The 19,604-nt window shown below is 39.8% G+C and overlaps 1 long non-coding RNA gene across 1 annotated transcript; it reads left to right on the plus strand.

Annotated features, from left to right (window-relative positions):
- Window positions 1–48: 48 nt before the first annotated feature.
- On the plus strand, window positions 49–6,756 carry LOC122461721. Its single transcript, XR_006283841.1, has 3 exons — window positions 49–221; window positions 610–747; window positions 4,934–6,756. It is a non-coding gene; the product is annotated as an uncharacterized LOC122461721 (long non-coding RNA).
- Window positions 6,757–19,604: the final 12,848 nt, after the last annotated feature.

Here is a 19,604-nt window from a genome sequence, read left to right on the forward strand (position 1 = left end):
TCAGCAGCCTCCTACAAAGCTGTTTGTGGTGTTCCCTTCCAACTGAAAGCCAGGGTCCTGATGACATCCAGCTGGTATCAAAAGGCAACTCAGAGAGGGAGAGAGAGAGAGAGTCACAAACCGAAAAACTGGTCAAAGTTCTAGAAATGTTTGACCTTTGCTTTCAACATGCAAGCCAGACTTATAGCTGTTTCATAAGAACAGAGCACCACCTTGTGTTGGTAAGTTATTACACCTTGTAACACTTTAAATGAACATCTCTCCATACAGTTTTTGAACCTGAATATAAAACCTGAGACATGCACTTGTTCTGCAAATAGTGCTCTGTAGTTGTACTTATATAGTGCAATATGCCCTGTGCTTATGCTAAGACACTAAAAAGAGCTAAGAGTGTAGCTGCCAAAAATGGGCAGACAGATCTCATTGTGTATATTTCACCTGGCCATCTGTAGTTCTGATCTGTTCTGATTTCAGATTGAGTATTACGCAGATAACTGGTTGGAGGGTTTATTATGCCTGCATTTATCATGAACCATTTGTATCAAGCTTTTAAAAATGTAGAGTTTATTCCTATTATCCTTGACTGTACCTTGTGTACTTCTCTTTCAGCCACCAGTATACTGACCATCAGTGAATGCACCACAGCAGCATACTCCTCTTCAAAACATCTGTCCCATCTGACTTAAAAGTCACTAATGTAGCGCCAATTTTTAAAAAGGGCTTGAGAGGCAGTCCTGGCAATTACAGGTCAGTGAGCCTAACTTCAGTACCAGGCATATTGGTAGAAACTATAGCAAAGAACAGATTTATCAGACACATACATAAACATAATTTGTTGGGAAAGAGTCACCTTGGCTTTTGAAAAGGGAAGTCATGCCTTATGAATCTATTAGGTGTCTTTGAGGGAGTCAACAAGCATGTGGATAAGGGTGAACCAGTTAATTATAGGCACTTGGATTGTCAGAAAGCCTTTACCAAGGTCCCTCACCAACAGGCTTTTAAGGAAGTCATGGGTTAAAAGGGAAGGTAACTGGTTGAAAGATTGGAAACAAAGGCTAGGAATAAATGGTCAGTTTTCACAATGGAGAGAAGTAAACACTGGGGTCCCCTAAAGATCTGTAATGGGACTTGTGCTGTTCAGCATATTCATTAGTGATCTGGAAAAGGGAGTGAACGGTGAAATGACAAGGTTTGCAGAGGATACAAAATTATTAAGATCGTTAAGTCTAAAGCAAACTGCAAAGAGATGCAAAAGGATCTTACAAAACTGTGTGACTGGGCAACAAAATGGCAGATGAAATTCAGTGTTGATAAGTGCAAAGTAATGCATATTGGAAAAAAATAATCCCAACTACAAATATATAATGATGGGTTCTAAATTAGAAAGAGATCTTGGAGTCACTATGGATAGTTCTCTGGAAACTACTGCCCAATGGGTAGCTGTGGTCAAAAAAGTTAACAATGTTAGGAACCAGAACTTAGGTAATTACTAGGAAAAGGATAGAAAATATCATAGTATATAAACCTATGGTGTGCCTGCACCTTGAATACTATGTTCAATTCTGGTCACCCCATCTCAAAAAGGATATAATGTAACAGGAGAAGAGTCAGAGAAGGGCAACAAAGATGATCAAGGGTATGGAACAGCTTCCATATGAGGGGATACTAAAAATGTTAGGGTTGTTGATCTTAGAAAAGAGATGATTAAGGGGGGATATGACAGAGGTTTATAAAATCATGTTAAGTGTGAAAAAAGTGAATAGAGAAGTGTGACAGAGTGCTGGGCAACAACAGCTGAGCCTGCACTCCAGTCACTGCAGCTCCAGTTAAATACTGCAGAACAGACGTTGTTATGAAGAGTTGTGCCTAATTGGGTGGCGGAGAGCTGGGAGGCTAATTAAGCCACTAGGCAGAGGATATGAAAAGGCACAGGAAGGAAGTAGGAGGAGGCAAGCAGACAGAGAGGACAGAGAGGTTTCTCTTCCCTGCTTGCCAAAGGAGCTGAGGACCCCCCCCCCCCCCCCCCCCCGCCTTAAGACAGTAGAAGCGAGGTTGTATAATGTGCAAGGGTGGTGGAAACCAACATTGTAAATAAACTGCACTGGGTGTTTTACCATCATAAAGGTCTCTGAGCTGTTTGTGGACTTGAGCAGGGGCAGAAGAAAGTGGGCCCTGCCACAAGAAGTGTTATTTATCCTGTCACCCCATACGAAAACCAAAATTTCAGCCAATGAAATTAATAGGCTGCAGATTTAATACAAATGTGAGGAAGTACTTTTTCATACACTGCACAGTAAATATGTGGAACTCGTTGCCATGGGATGTTGTGAAGGCCAAGAGTATAACTGGGTTCAAAAAAGAACTAGATTAGTTCATGGAAGAGTACATCCATCAGTGGCTATTAGCCAAGATGGTCAAGGATGCAACCTGATGCCTCGGGCTACCCTAAGCCTCTAACTGCCAGGAGCTGGGAGGGTAAGACTGGGTGGATCACTCCAACTGCAATGTTCTGTACGCTCCCCCTGACACTCTGGTACTAGTCACTGGCGGAGTCAGGGTACTGGGCTAGATGGACCATTTGTATGACCAGCATGGCAGTTCTTATTGCATGAAGCACACTTATTTTTCAATTGGAAAAGGCAAATTCAAACTGATGTGGGCCAGACTAGCCCTTTGATGGCTTACCTCTTGCAAGGCTTCTCATCAAGTCTCCGGATGGTACAGGATCTGCTCATAAGAGAATACTAATTACAGTTTGTTCCCAAGTCAGTTTTCTGTAACTTTTCAAGCTTATCAATGGCTGGGTTTTTTTTAAAAAGAGTAATTCAAGCATATATAGGAATTCCACTTGGTCAATATATCTTGTCTGACTCGGTGCAGTCTGGAGCTCTCACCAAGTGTGATGAAAGAAAGAAATGGTGAAAGTGACTAACACTTCCCTTGCAATGGCCAACAAGTTGTCCTCATTCTTGTGTTTTCTTAAGAAATGATTGGCTATCCAGACCCACCTCCCAAGAAAGCTTTCTCGCTTTATATTTTTCTGTTGGCTCAGGTTGTACTAGCTCATGAACAATGACAAACTCCCACTGCCCTGGGCGGTGAGGACAGGTTTGAACCACTGGGGATAAACAAGTAATGTCCTTATATTGTAACAGTAGTAATAGGCTGCTGTCTTCCTATGAAAACCAACAACTAGGTGGTATGGGTTACACATGCTCTACTAGATTTTTGCATGAGATTCTGTGGGTGCTTCTCTAAGAGGCACATCATAAAACTTGCAGCACAACAGGAATGGGGTCTTACGTGGCTTCAAGATACCTTTTGGGCCCTCCCAATCCTGAGTTGTTCCCAGGACTGGAGAGATCCTGGCATAACTTAGACAACCCTGTTGGCATGTGAAAGTAACAACAACATTTTTGGTCTGCCCTACAGGCCACAGCGATGCCTGAAATATTCACAGATGTGCTTGCTGTTGCCCATCTCAGACATGCTTTTCCTGTTCCCAGGCCTGACTCCTTATAACTTCTCTGTCAGGGCTTGTGAAGGGGACCTTGGGTAGCAGCCTTAAGGTTGTCTTCAGCAGTGCTTCCTCCTCTGGTTGGAACCAGGGCTTTTAGAGCCCCTTTATGGGCAGCACTTAGGATCTAACCATTTATGTTTAGAAAAATAATCAAGGCCAAATTGCAAAATACTTGTGAAAATGTGTTTACTTAGGGCCAGATTGTGAACTCATTCCCAATGATGAGCAAATACAGATCATGACACATAGTTACATACTCAATCATATCTCCATGAAACACCAAGGTAGATCCATGCTTCTGGGACAATGCAGGGCAAAAAATAAAATGCAGGATGAAGCATGTGAATGGGAGATTTGGGATTTAGGGGTTTATGGAATGAATCCCAGAGGACATTAGATTAATGAAAACGCTTACCATTTTTGAACATGCTACAAGACTTTCTTTTTTTAACCCTAACTTTCTTTTTGCATGAACAATGTTTTTGCTTTTTATGAGATATGATCACAAACAGATCCTCCTTTCCCAGCATCCGTATGTTGCCTGTGTTCTTAAGTTATGAGCTTGGTGAGGAAAGGAGTTTGATCTTTGTGTGTGTGTTGAGAGAGCCTACTCCATAATAGGTGCCAGCGGATTATAAGAATATTCATACAAGCATGACTCAACATTGACATTGGACAATAAATAGAAAAATAAGCAACAAGAGAAAGATAAGTGAGAGGAAAGAGAAGATGAAGAAAGCAAAGAAGAATGTATAAACCTGAACAGATCTGTTAATAAAAAATGTAGGAAAATAATAGCAATACTTAGTAATTTAATACATTTGATGTAAAAATGTTTATCTGCATACAGCATGTATTCCAAGGACCATTAAAAATACACTAATTGTACATTTCCAAAAAGTAAGCCTGAGATTTTCAGGTTTGAGATCTCTGTACCATTCAATTACTTAACAAGGGAGTGTAGCCTTTCATAATGGAGTGGTTAAATCTGAAAATTTGTACTTTGATCTCAGAGAATGAGACGTGGCTTAACATGGTGCCCAGCAGTGAATACCACACGCTTATGGAGTTTGACCCTGTATGTAGTTATGTAACCCATTCTTTGGATATTTGCCCTGAACCATGTAAACTATCCCCAGTGGTTGTCAGTCCACATCTGCAATCTGTTTTCCTTGCTGTTTCCAGAATCCCAGCATGTGTCCCTAGAATTTCCCAGATGTATACCATCAGTCCTACTTTGGATCCTTTGTAGTACATAAGATAAAGTCTGCTCTTCCCACCATGAATCCAGAATAGAGAAGTAAGTTGATGCTTTGTTTAAAGGAGAGGTTGATGCTGTGAGTTTGATTGAGAATCCTTATGTGTTAGGTGACTGCAGTGCGTTAAATATCAAAAATAATTTAATTTTTTAAGGAGACACTCATTTACTAAGGGAAATCTACTTCACCATAAAAAAGTGCAAAGAATTCAGACCAAAATGCAGCATTGCAAAATGAGCACTTTATTGTATGAGTGAACATACCGTGTTGATGCCAGGATAACAATTGGAAGATTCCTTGAGACATCATTATTGGTGATGGCCAAATCACTGTAACAGATGGGGAAACGTGAGACAGCACAAAAATGACCTTGGGAATCAAGAGTATCACTCTAATGTTTCAAAAGACGCTCCAGAGTGAATGAATGTTTACCGGATGGTACCACAGGAGTTCAAATACTGAAAAGACATTTCATGATTACACTGACACCTTATCTTTCTACCATCTATCGGGACAAAGTGAGTAATTTGGCTTCATATTGTCTGGGATATTTATTCTTTAGACAGACTGAAAATTGTTGCAAAGGAATGAGACCGCCTATCTTGACATAAAGGTAGTTTCAAATATCAAGATCACTGAGAATGGTATGAAGCTACTATATTTGAGTGTAGACAGCAATAAAACATAACTCTTTTGGTGGAACGAGTGGCTTGGATTCAAGTGAAGAGTAAAGAATTGTCTATACATTGCAATCAAGATACTTTTCTCACCAGGAAGGAACACAGTTTTCAGTGTTTGCTGCTGCCTTCCGTGGATGTCAGAAATCAGGCCCAAAACATTGATATTGTAGGACTCTTGGTGTCTCAGATGCAGTTTATTCCAGCAACAGAAGTATGACTAGCATTTGGGCATAGCAAACATTTAGAATATCTTACAGCAGATGCTATTGCAACATAGGTAAATTAAAGATCTTACCAGTGTTCAACGCCTTCATAATATGTAACAACACCATCTCCTATTCTTTGCAGAGACAGGCAAAATGGCATGGGAAACATGGAATATATTCCCAGTGGTAACTGTTGCCTTTTTGCAATTACCCCAGCATGTGTTCCTGATATCTGTATAGCACAGCTAGAGAGATATGTGGGATTTCTTTCTGATCAAAGCAGAGAGTGGGGTTCAGTGAACAAAGACAGGCAACACTACATTGTTCTGTAAGCAATTGCACACTTGGGAGAATATTCCCCAGGGAAAGGCATTGATGTAACACACCAGGCATGCTGCTTACCAAGCTGGGCATACAGTATTTGGAGGTACAGGGCTGACTCATAGTTACACTAAGATCCATGTACACTGCTCTTGCAGGAAGTGTCAGAGAGCTGGTTATAGCTCACAATGCCACTAAGCTGCTGTTGGGTCCTCATGAACTCCATGCCAATGGAAGATTGGTGTAACAGAGCGGAGCTCCACCAGGCCCTTCCCCTCCTCTCTGACATGCTCCCAAGTTGTGAGGGAAGATCCACAATCACAGTCCCAGATCCAGCAGTTACTTCAAGGAGAGTTTCCTTGTACCAGGGGAATTCGCTGTTGGAAACTGGCAGTCAGATTGTGGTCCCTGAGCCGTGCAAAGGAGCCAGATGTCATTAGACAATCTGGCTGAATGTGCTGTCTTTGCAGAGCTCTGCCTGACACCCATGGAAGTTCTGCCCATGGAACAAGTGCAGACTAGAAACTCTTTGGGGCAGGGACTGTGATTGTTGTACGTGTATACAGCACTTAGAGCAGTGCTGCCTCCATACCAATATTCAGGGATGATGATAACAGTTAATAATAGTGAGGACAGCAGAAGAACATTTTGCCTTTAGTAAGTCCAAGTCTTTTTGGGAAAAAGTAGATGACGTAAGTGCTGACTTGAGGTTTAATTTTCAGTCTTTTTTACATGTGATCCTGCAGAGATTTTGCTAATGAAATAAATGAAAAAACACAAAACAACTTTGCAGCTTCATGCTTCCCATTTCCTTGCTTTCTCTTTTCCACGCTAGAAAGAGAAAACAAAGACCATCAGTGCTAGTCCATGCACTCATTCCCCTTCTCTTTGTCTCCAATGCAGTACCATTCAGGCACTGATCTCACCTCATCTGTCCCCCAGAAACCACATTCAGAATGAGATCATGCAGCAGGGATTCAGTCCTGAATGTCATCTTTCATTTCAAGAGCTCCACTGGATTTAATGCTGACTGAAAATGTAAACTTCCATCTGGTTTAGGAGCTCACATTTTTCATCTGTCTTTGCTCATGGCTTTCATGCTTCATTGTAACAGTGGTTAGCACATTCAAATTCACAACAATGAGCATATCTACCACAGGAGAGGGAATAAATCTACAAATCTGAGGATCTTATTTTCCCCGGTTGAATAGCAGGGGAAATAGTTCAATTCTACTCTGCTTTTAGGATGATCTACTAAGCAATACTCGTTCAAATCTCAGAAATGATCACAATGTAAAGCCTGCAATATATCTTGAATGACAACACTTTAAGTAGATTTAAAGATTCAGTTAACAAGGTATTCTGTCATTTTATACATTTTAGGAGCATTTTAAGTCAATCCATAATCATTTTATCATGGAGATATAAATAGCTTCATATTGATGAGACAATCTGGCATCAGATTCTGTGTGTGTATATATAAACACATGTACGTACATATGTATGTACGTACGTACATACATACTTAATAGAACTTGGGCCATGTGAAGGCTTATTGATTAGGTTGCTTTTTAAATAGGGTTACATATAGCATTTTCCCATTTTTTCTATGGTCTGTTATCCAGTATTAAAGATTAATTACCTCGGGTATATTGTACTATAAAAAGTATGAAAGAAATGCAAATATTATAGTTCTTTGAACCAAACTATGAATATGCTAATCCAGTAATTGTATTGCAGCACATCACTTGAAACTGACAAAACCTATTTTATCTAAATGTCATGACTTTTTTTCTTTTTAAAGACCTGCCTGTAGTAAAAATTGATAGCTCTAGACCAGTGTTTCCCAAACTTGGGACGCCGCTTGTTCAGGGAAAGCCCCTGGCGGGCCAGGCCGGTTTGTTTACCTGCCGCGTCCGCAGGTTCGGCCGATCGCGGCTCCCACTGGACTAGATGATCACAATAGTCCCTTCTGAACTGATAATCTATGAATCTGTGTGTGGTTGTTCCTGCCCTCTTGTGTCCTAAACTGTCAAACTCTTAAACAACATAGTTGTCCCTCAGTTTCCTCAGAATCTGAGACATCCCATTTAAAAATGTACATTTTGTATCTAAGTGCTTGCAAGGTAATAGGTATAGTCTCTCCAAGAGATCTTTGTTCTTGTTCCATTTCTTTGTGTGTGTCTAAAGTGATGTGATAAATACACTTTCAATCACTGCCTTAGTTCACTGGCTGCACCCATGTTTGCATGATTTCAAGAGTAACATAAGAAACAATAATTTGGAAATTCATTACAATGCCAGGGTTTATACGCTCTCATTAAGCATTAATTGGTAGTTGATGGCTATTGCTATTTTTACCACCATTAGTTCATAGCAATATAATTAGTAACGCTAAGTACAGGAACCACATTAATAGCATTACTAATTGTAAATCTAGAGACAGAAACACAACATGACTGGTTAATTTCCAGGCAATATCTCATGATAATTGGCTATAGGACATTTGTGCTGAACTAGAAAGGTAAATAATTTAAAATATTTTTGTAGTTTATTCTGTACTTTGCAATACTAATATCATCCTCTATTGCCCACATTTTATTTATGTAAAATACTGTGGCCCTAATATCTTTTCTCAGTTTCTCTTGAAGTTATCCATTTCCATGCTTCTGGACACTTCCATGTACTCTGACAACTGGGACTTTAAAAAGAGAAAAAGCAACAAAATAACCATTTCTAAAGAGATCTGCTTGAGAAACTTAATTTTTTTTTTATAACTGCTACATGATTATGGAGGAGGCGCACTTTTTAATTTTTTTTAAAATAAGGCTTATTTACAGAATGCTTTGATTCAGATGCTTACTACTGCATATCTTAATAGGACTTAGGCTGGCTATCAACACATTTGTTCCCACTCTGGGTAGGAACAAAATGGTGACCACAGTACTTAAATCCTGTTGAATTAGGTTTTAAACAAGTTTTGCTTCAGAGAACATGTAATTAATTTTTTGATAGATAGATATAAAAGTTCCCATATGTCTAAAATGCTTTTCAAACTGTCTAAGTTTTCATATGGTGTACATCCCCATCTTGTTTGAGTGCCTCGCAAGTATTTAAAGAGAAGTAACAAAACCTCTCTCCCTCTCTTCGCCTCCTCCCCCCAGCAAGTAGGAGTAAATTGCTTCATTAGATCGTGGTGTTTTTAAATAACGTAATAGTCATTGAAGAGAAGGGTGACCAGATGTCCCGATTTTATAGGGACAGTCCTGATTTTTTGATCTTTTTCTTATATAGGCTCCTATTACCCCCCACTCCGTCCTGATTTTTCACATTTTCTGTCTGGTCACCCTATTGAAGAGGGAATGTGTGTGTGAGAGCTAAATCAAAAAAATGAATTGTGGATTTAGAGCCTGATCCAAAGCCCATTGAAATTAATAGGAGTCTTTCCATTGACCTCAATGGGCTTTGGATTGGGCCTTTTGAAACTGGTGAGGTTACTTGACAATCTTATCTGCTAGTGAGTTACATAGTCTGAGCCCATCTCCTGTGTCACATCCCAATGTGATCACAAGTCTCTCCTGCTGGTCAGTGGTTTTATATTTCAGTGGAATGTAGCCATCAAGAGGTCACCATTGTGGAGACCAGGAGTTTCTTTCCTCGTTCTTGCTTCTGGGACTGCCGGCTCTCCTCTAGAGAGACTAGCAATAGTGTTTGAAGACAAATTTTCCCATTCGGGTTCTTTTCCCCAAGCTTGTCTCTAAGCCAAACACAGGACCCAATACAAAAGAAAACTCAAACAGCATATACTGTCCTGTCTCCTGGAAAAAGTTTCTGGCTTCCTTCAGATTTCATACATTCCCACAAGGCTTTGCGAGGCTCTAAGGTCTCAGGTGACCTGGGATGATTTTCAGCTGCTCCAAGTGCTGAAAAGAGAAAGGAGTGCTCATGCACCCAAAATAGGGGGGACTCCACTCTCTGGTTCTGAACAGTATCAGCAGTCTGGAGTTATTTCCTAAATCATCCATGCTTTCCCTAGTCTACTTGCTCTCCCTGAACACCCATGTTTCCTATCCTATAAGCCTGTTCCTGGAGAAGAATCCTGGAAAGGGGTAATGCTGAACCTAGAAATTCTCTTTTCACTTTAAAAGACCGGTATGCCTGAGGAGGACTTCCAGCAAGTTAGAAGTTAAATGTGCATACTCTTTCTATTTCTCTTTCTTAATTTATCAAATTAAGATATGTATTTACTTACACTGATGATGGCCACATGTATACATAATATGTGAGAGATCAGCTATCCTGTTTCCATATTATTTGTCCAAACAGCCTTAAAGTTTAGCTTTAAAGTGAGACTATAGTCAGAAAAGATTCGCAAAAAGAAAAGGAGTACTTGTGGCACCTTAGAGACTAACCAATTTGCTCAGATAAATTGGTTAGTCTCTAAGGTGCCACAAGTACTCCTTTTCTTTTTGCGAATACAGACTAACACGGCTGCTACTCTGAAATCAGAAAAGATTGCGATTTCATACCAAAAACTGCTCCATGTTTGTATTCTGAGAAACACCTACTGAATTTATCGATAACAATAAGTATCATCAACAAAATTGTTCACTAAATTCTGATTGTAATGATGATGAAGAACCCAGCCTGACTTTCAGATCCAAGTTGGGTTTTGTTTTACTTGTAAAAAGAGGAAAGAAACTTGCAATGTCACTTTGATAGTCACTTATCAAATTCTAACTCTCTCCGTTTTCTAACTCTGTGCACACTCTCTGTGACTGACCCGGTGCATCTTTCATGACAGGTCAATGGGTGACATGGCTGACATTTAAAATTCTGCATATCTGGGCAATGAGAACATAAATCCTGTTTTTTTGACTACTCCTAAAAAAGCTCAGTCTGCTACAGACTATAAAAGCCCACAGCTACCTATGGCTGCAGACATCTCAAATTAGACCCCTCTGGTTTGAATAGCAAAATTATATAGGTAACATAGCACCTTGTAATATTTTTTTCATTATTGTCTGCTTCACTAAGTGTATCTACAGAGTATCTTTGACTTTTTATTTACCCTACCTTCTCTTTTAAGGTATATGTGATAGACAGAATGTTACCAACACCTATAGCAAAGGTTGTCTAAACATTTCCTTTCTGACTTCCTGGTTTTGAGTCTTTGATAATATTCTGTAACTTACACATCTTAAGCTGTGATTTATCAAGTCTGGTCTTATTTCAAATATAGAATTTTTTTGTTTTTGTTTTGAAAGATCAAGGTAGGACTATCAGAGTGGGGAAAATACACTTTCCCCATTATGACAAAAAGTTGTTGCAATGTTTTTATTTTTTAAACAGCTGTGGCACAAAAGTAGCTATGGGTAGAAAGTTTAAATTTTTCATGGAAGTAGAGCTCACTTTGGAGATGTACCTTTGAATATTCTAGTGAAAAATAGGCTTTGATGTGATCAAGTAATAAGCATTTTATAATTGCACTTCTCTCATGCACAGTATATTCAATATGATTTTTTTCAGCAAAGTAAACTGTGCTGCGTATTGTCACTAACTAAACTGGATAGTGAAAAATGTAGCAAACCATGTGTAAAACGAGCTGCACAGGCATGTGGGATAGGACCATCCAGTGGCATTTAGCTCTAGCCAAATAAATCCTTATTATGGAATTTTAACTATATTTTACATCAAAAACCTAGGCAATGCCATAAAAAACCCAACCCCAAACAAATCCTTCCTCTCCCTGTGGGCCACATTGTGCCCTGCTGTCCTAAGGAAGAGCAATGATATTCTTTATTCTGGCTCTGAACAACTTTGCAGGGAGTCCTTCTCCTGCAATCTGTGTTTTCTCCAAGGAGGAATAAATTATGTACAGAGCATTGTCAGGGTAGCCACATATGTGTAAACATGAGGATCCTGCCATCTTGACCGTGCACTAATACACCCCTCCATGACTCCTGTCAGAAAGTCCCCCACAGGGTGGGCTCTCAGGATATTTTTGAGAGACTCAGAATTGCGGCAGCCATATTTAGTTATATGCTCCTATAACATCATGGACTAGTGCTTTTTTTTCTGGCACAAGGCAAGCTCAGTTTTGGCCCTGGTGTTCTTATGGAGCACGTCTAGGAATGTTTGCTTCTGAATAAAACACCCGTTCTGTCACAAAAGCAATGAGACCTCCAATTCCATGCGTGGTCTGCATTGCTCCGGTTTTATTAAACACAACCTTAAGTTAGTGAGGCGCTTGTCTGACCTGGCAGACAGATTCCTCTCCCCTCTTTTTCTTTTCACAGATCTGACAGTTGTCATGTTTGTCTTGCTGCCTCATTGGGAAGAAAAGAAAAACACTTAACTGAAAGTGATGAGTCCAGCATGTTAAAACATGTCAATGCCACTAGGCTCTAATAAATTACCACTGGAAAAATCATAAAGATAAATTGTCAGTTTAGGGAGTTTCTGAAGGACGAGGGCTAGATCAAATGTTTTTCATAAAGTGAGATGCTGGGTGTGTTTGTGTGTCTGTGAGGGGCTGGGGGAGGGTTTGGCATACTGTGTCAGGGAGATGCCAGGGTTCCTCTGAAAGGAGTTTATTGGTGAGCAAATATACATCTGAGGTTTTTGTGTCTATGAGGCTTACTAGGCTTTTTTAAGCTTTCAGATCTTAGAAGGTGTATTCTTTAGAACTAGTGAAGCCTATTATTTGCAATAGTAGCTAGGCCTCAGTTTGGGAAAGCACTTAAGCATGTGTTTAAATTAATCTATTCAGGGCAGAATTTAAGCACATGTTTAAGTGCTGTCCATAACACGGATGCTTTCCTGAATCAGAACCTCAATGATTATACTTTTAGATTATGCTATTAGACAATGGCATAGAGAGTACACTTATAAAGTGTGTGGCTGATACCAAGCCAGGTGGGGTTGCAAGTGCTTTGGAGGATAGGATTAAAATTCAAAATGAACTGGACAAACTGGAGAAATGGTCTGAGGTAAACAGGATGAAATTCAATAGGGACAAATGCAAAGTACTCCACTTAGGAAGGAACAATCAGTTGCACACACACAATGGGAAAATAGCAAGGAGTACTGCAGAAAGGGCTCTGGGGGTCCTAGTGGATCACAAGCTAAATATGAGTCAACAGTGTAGCTCTGTCGGGGGGCGGGGGGGGGGGGGGAAGCAAGCAGCATTCTGGGAAATATTAGTAGGAGCATTGTAAGCAAGACACAAGACACATTCTGCTGTACTCCGTGCTGATTAGGCCTCAACTGGAGTATTGTGTCCAGTTCTGGGTGCCACATTTCAGGAAAGATGTGGACGAATTGGAAAAAGTCCAGAGAAAAGCAACAAAAATGATTAAAGGTCTAGTAAACATGACCTATGAGAGAAGATTGAAAAACTTCGGTTTGTTTAGTTTGGAGAAGAGAAGACTGAGAGGGGACATAACAGTTTTCAAGTACATAAAAGGTTGTTACAAGGAAGAGAGAGAAAAATTGTTCTCCTTAACCTCTGAGGCTAGGACAAGAAGCAATGGGCTTAAATTGCAGCAAGGGCAATTTAGGTTGGACATTAGGAAAAACTTCCCAACTTTCAGGGTAGTTAAGCACTGGAATAAATTGCCTAGGTAGGTTGTGAAATCTCCATTATTGGAGGTTTTTAAGAGCAGGTTAGACCAGTGGTGGGCAACCTGCAGCTCGCGGGCCACACGTGGCCCGTCAGGATAATCCGGTGGCAGACTATGAGACAGTTTGTTTACATTGACCATCCACAGGCACGGATGCCCACAGCTCCCATTGGCCGTGGTTCACCGTTCCCGGCCAATAGGAGCTGTGGGAAGCGGCGGCCAGCAAGTCCCTGCGGTCCGTGCCACTTCCTGCAGCTCCCATTGGCCGGGAACGGCGAACTGCGGCCACTGAGAGCTGCGGGTGGCCATGCCTGTGGACGGTCAATGTAAACAAACTGTCCTGCAGCCCGCCAGTGGATTACCCTGATGGGCCGCAGGTTGCCCACCACTGGGTTAGACAGACACCTGTCTGGGATGGTCTAGATCTAGATCAGTCTTTCCCAAACTTGGGACGCCGCTTGTTCAGGGAAAGCCACTGGTGGGCCGGGCCGGGCCGGTTTGTTTACCTGCCGCATCCGCAGGTTAGGCCGATCGCAGCTCCCACTGGCCGCGGTTCGCTGCTCCAGGCCAATGGGGGCTGCAGGAAGTGGCAGCCGGTACGTACCTCAGCCCGTGCCGCTTCCCGCAGCCCCCATTGGCCTGCAGCGGTGAACTGCGGCCAGTGGGAGTCGCAATCGGCCGAACTTGCAGATGCACCAGGTAGACAAACCGTCCTGTCCCGCCAGGGGCTTTCCCTGAACAAGCGGCATCCCAAGTTTGGGAAACACTGTTCTAGATAATACTTAGTCCTTCCATGAGAGCAGGGGACTAGACTAGGAGACCTGTCAAGGTCCCTTCCAGTTCTATGATGGCTCATTTTTGGGAGAGGCAATCTTTTATTTTTGTATAAACAATGGGAGAAAATAGCAAAAGCAAATGAAGGTTCTGTTTTCAGTAATGTCTTTGCAATGATGTGGAGTAAATGGATCCTTAAAGAGGCACAGTCAACTTGAAATCTTGTCAGTATCTAAAAATTAGTTAAAAGCAAATTTATGTATTCTACCTGCCTTTTATAAAAAATATGTTTCTCTCATTTGTTGCTGTGCCTGTAACTCTCACATGCAGGGAAATGGACTGGTTAGCTGACCCTGGCCTAGATTTAGCCAGGTATTTAAGCATGTGTGTAGTGTAGAGTTATGTGGGAACTCGAATGTCTGTTTTGTGGAAAATTCTGTGATATTGATTTTTTTTATCCAAATAATTTACAATTAAAAAAAATTCACTTGGAGTCCATCAAAATATTTCATTTCAATAAAATTAAAATATTTTCTTCCAATTTTGATTTTTTAAAAACAATTATATTATAATTTATAATATTAATACATTAAAACAGTTATTTGAAACAAAAAATTGAAATGTTCCATTCCAATAAGCTAAAAAAGTAACATTTTGACCTTATGGAAATGCTTTATTTTGATTTCTTGTAAAAAAGAAATATGTGTCAAAATCAACTTATGCTACTGGAAAGATTTTATTTAGAGAAAGTGGCATTTTCTGATGGAACAACATTCTGTCAGAAAAATTTTGGCCAGCTCTAATGTAGTCCTGTTGGCTTCAAAATATGTCCATTGGCAAACAAGTACCTCAGAGAGAACAAAGAGTGGATAAAAAATGAAGCTAACGAGACTTTCAAGTTAATGAAAATCCAGAAAAAAAAAATCTCTGAGATGGTAAGGCATGTTTCAAATAAATTGCAAAGATAGTTGGGTATGCTAGTATGCAAAACTATAATAGGGAACTAACCAGATGAAGTTCACTTTTTGACAATGCTCAGACTATCTCCTATGTGCTGCTATACGGCCTGACATTTGAGTAATGATTTATGATCAACTATATATAAAGAACAGATCAGATCTCAACAGAAAGAGAGGTGGAGGAGGGAAGCAAATGATAAGGCCTTTTTGAGTTTGATGAGGAACTGAGAAGGCTATGACCCTTGAAAGATAAAAAATGGAAATATTTTAGCAGCTCTGTACTATGTGAGGTTTCAGAGTAGCAGCCGTGTTAGTCTGTATCCGCAAAAAGAAAAGGAGTACTTGTGGCACCTTAGAGACTAACAAATTTATTTGAGCATAAGCTTTCGTGAGCTACAGCTCACGTCATTGGATGCATTCAGTGGAAAATACAGTGGGGAGATTTATATACACAGAGAACGTGAAACAATGGGTGTTACCATACACACTGTAACGAAAGTGATCAGGTAAGGTGAGCTATTACCAGCAGGAGAGGGGGGTAGGGGGGGAACCTTTTGTAGTGATAGAGATACTCTGCTGACTCAGAGGGTTGTATTGGCAGGCACTGATAGGAGGGCGAAATCTTTGTTTGTTCCAGTCCTCTTTTTGCCAGTAGATGTCTCTATAAGGCAATAATTTCCAGGGAGAAGAAACTTTGATTCTGAAAATATGAAACTGAAACACAGCTTGCTTTACTTCCCTATACACCTTAAAAAAATTAGAATACTGGGCTTTGAAATATATGGCATGATTTAATATTGTCACTTAATGTCCTTCAGCAACATCAGAAATAATGTATCTCATATACTTAGTCTTCAATCTTTCTCTTTCTGCATTTGTTTCACACAATGAACAAGAAAGAAGTTGTTAGGAAACTACTGTAGTATGCACAAAGTGACTTGGAAGGGTTTTTTATATGAAATTCATTATGTAATGCTCCAAAACTTGTTTTTGCCAGATGTGTTATTGTCGGAGACTGCCACTTAATTACAATAGTTTTTGAATGGCCCATTCAGGTATAATAATAATTAATAATAAGACTTCAAGGTGCTCAGATGGCATGGTATAAAGGCATAAATAGAATATATTTTCATCCCTTGATCCCATAATCGTTTACAAAGGTAGGTAAGTTTCATTATCTCACTTTTATAATTGGGGAAACTGAGGATCAGAGAAGTGAAGTGAATTATCCAAGGTCACGTTGGAAGTTAATGGCAGAACGGGGAACAGAATGCACAGCTGGAACTCTTTTGCAACCCACATTTGCAAACTGCTCTTGGAAGAAATTGATCTTAATTCTGTCAGACCTACTCACTCTGAATTTTTCCCCTGCATCTAAAATTTGAACTGGGCCACAAAAGCTGAATTCGTCCCATACAGAAGCCATTAAGTATTTTGAAATAAATATATGTGCTTTTTGGAAGTGTGGTAGTAGTGCTCAGAGAACAGAGAGGTCTAGGTGTCATGTCTTCTCACCAATAGCAGGGATTTAGCCCTCTCAGATAGCAGCCTCCATGGCTACTACTGAGAAATGGCCACACATAGCCCTTGAAGAGGTTTCAAGCAAACTTGCCATCTAGATTATATGTTCTTGGGGGCAGGGACTGTCTTTTGTTTGATATTTGTACAGAATCTAGCATAGTGGGGTGCAGTGCATGACTAGGATTCCTAGGCATTATGGGTGAAACAAATAATAAATACTAATATACCATGGCTCAGAGTTTTCCTTACAGTTTCTGCTAGTCAGTTTGCCATTTTGGGCTTCTGGCTCTTATCCCTCTGAAAGTTAGGTTTTTAAATGGAAGCATGACTAGGACAGGAGTCTACTTTTCAGGAGACTTTTATTCTAACCCTGGCTTTGAAAGTGACTCACTGTGTGGCCTTGGGCAAGTCATTTAACAACCACAGATTACTAATAGGAAGTTAATACTTGCAATATCTACCATCCAGTGATATTCTAGGACTTAATCACCTGATGTTTATGAAGTGTTTTGAGATTCCTGAATGGAAGATGCTATAGAAGTGCAAAACATTACTGTTATTTATTATTATATCTTTTAGGGACTCTATCAGGGAAGGTATATGTCTTATTGTTTGGCTTAATTTGTGTGTTCTGTGCATTTGTGCTGTGCATCAATATCTGACAAGATTTATTGGGACTGAAATAGTAATTCATCATGATTGTATTACTTTTTGCTAATACAGTAACTTCCATGCACTACAACAAAGCTACTGACTTAAATCATATTGAATCAGAATATATTGTGCACAACTGCAAAAGCACCAAAATTGAAAATAAATCATTTGAGGAGGTATGGTTTGGGTAAACAACTGGTGGGTCTGATTTGCTCTGAAAAAGCAGAGTACTATACTTTCTAAAGAATATTAACTGAGAAACTACAGGATAGCATCTTAACAGGAATAGGACTAAATTATAACTGAAAAAAAAATGCCCTTGATACACAATACACATGTAGTAGTTATTGCCATCTAGTGTTCTTATAACCTTATGACATCAAACACTTGGTTTTTAAGCTTGGTTTTAATCTCTTGGTTTTTATATTGTTATAATGATGGCTTTTGTTTAAGCTTTCAGTAGTGTCCTAGAAGAAAGAATGTTTCATCTTATCTGAATGTTTTGTAGATGATTGTTACAGTATATCAGAACCTCATTTACTTTTGCTAGTGAATGTGAAAATCATGGTGAATTAGTGAATATCACAAATCAACAATAAATGGGGTAGGGGAGGGAAGCCACATTAAAATAAGGATACTATGTCCCAACAGATACTATGTTCATTTATTTGTCACAAGTGTGAAATACTTCCAATGTTATTAATATGAAATAGTTGTGACAGTGTTAGCAAATATTCAGTAGTATATTTGGCAAAATAACAAAAATGAGAGCACTCTGCTATTAAATGATTGCTGAAAAGTGGAGAAAAACTGCTGCTGCTGGTGGTGGGCGTATTAGGCAACTGCAGACTAGTTAATGATCTGAGCTTTTATGAGAAATTTCTGAAAGTATTTGTGTATATACATATGTATTTGTAATTATATTATTACTGTGAGTGATCTTATTTGTATTATGGTAGCACATAGACACCCAAACCAAGATCCGGGTCACATTGTGCTTGGTGCCAAACATCCACATAATTCGCAGCAGTCCGTGCCCCTAAGAATTTACAATGTAAAAAGAGAGAGAAAGGGATTATTATCCCATTTTATAGAGACGGAATTGAGGCACAGAGAGATTAAGTGATTTTTCCAAGATCACACAGGAAGTCTGTGATAGACCCAGGAACTGAACCCAAATCTACTGAATCCCACTGCAGTACCTTAATGGTAAAACAGTCCTTCTAACTTTTAAATACTGTGCCAGATCCTCAAAACTTCAGTCAGAGCAGGCCTTGCATACAGAGCCCAGTGCTGCAGAGTGCCTTGTTCAAATTCTTGGGCGTTGAGGGCACTCAGAATCTTGCATGCTCCAGCTGGAAGCAGGATATAAAAGCCAGCAGAGCAGCTGGCTCTGCTACTCAGCACCTTGCAATGTTAGGTCCTAAATAACCTGTATAGTCTTCAGATTTTCTTTGGATGTTCATAGCTACCCAGCTACACCCCATGGTGTAACTTCTATCTATTATCACTTTATCTGACCCGGATCACTGTTCTGCACCTGCTTATAAGAACTCCCTTGTCTGTCAAAGGGAGGAAAGAGCCTATGTGCTACTTATTTCTGCAAAGGTTATGATGGAACATTGTACCACAGCTTCTATTATAATCTGCTATTACAGGTAATATAGATTGTTGTACTTGTTAATTATATGCAAAAAAATTTGTCACATCAGAAATTGCTTCTGTTCGTACCATGATTTGTACTGGGAAAGGAGGCGCTGGCATTGAAGCTTTCATCTACTTTTTTCCTTTCTCAATGCTTTGTATGACTTATGCCAATGCTTTTATGGTGTCTTCCTGTGGGGCCAGGTTTTTGGAAGAGCTCAGCTCCCATTTAGGCCCAAAAATAATTGTTCAGATTTTCAAAAGAGCGCAGTATGTTAGGTTTGTGTTAAGTGCCAACATGTGGAGCCTTTGTGTCCTGCCATTGTTTATACCTTTGTTCCTTCCCTTTCTCTTTCCTCTACTCTCGCTTTTCTTTTTCCTTTCTTCTTTCTTTAATTTTTCCTATTGCATTTCTGTCTTTTTCATATTCCTCTTTGTCTT

This window comes from Chelonia mydas, chromosome 9 (genome assembly GCF_015237465.2).
Source record: "Chelonia mydas isolate rCheMyd1 chromosome 9, rCheMyd1.pri.v2, whole genome shotgun sequence".
NCBI lineage: Eukaryota > Metazoa > Chordata > Testudines > Cheloniidae > Chelonia > Chelonia mydas.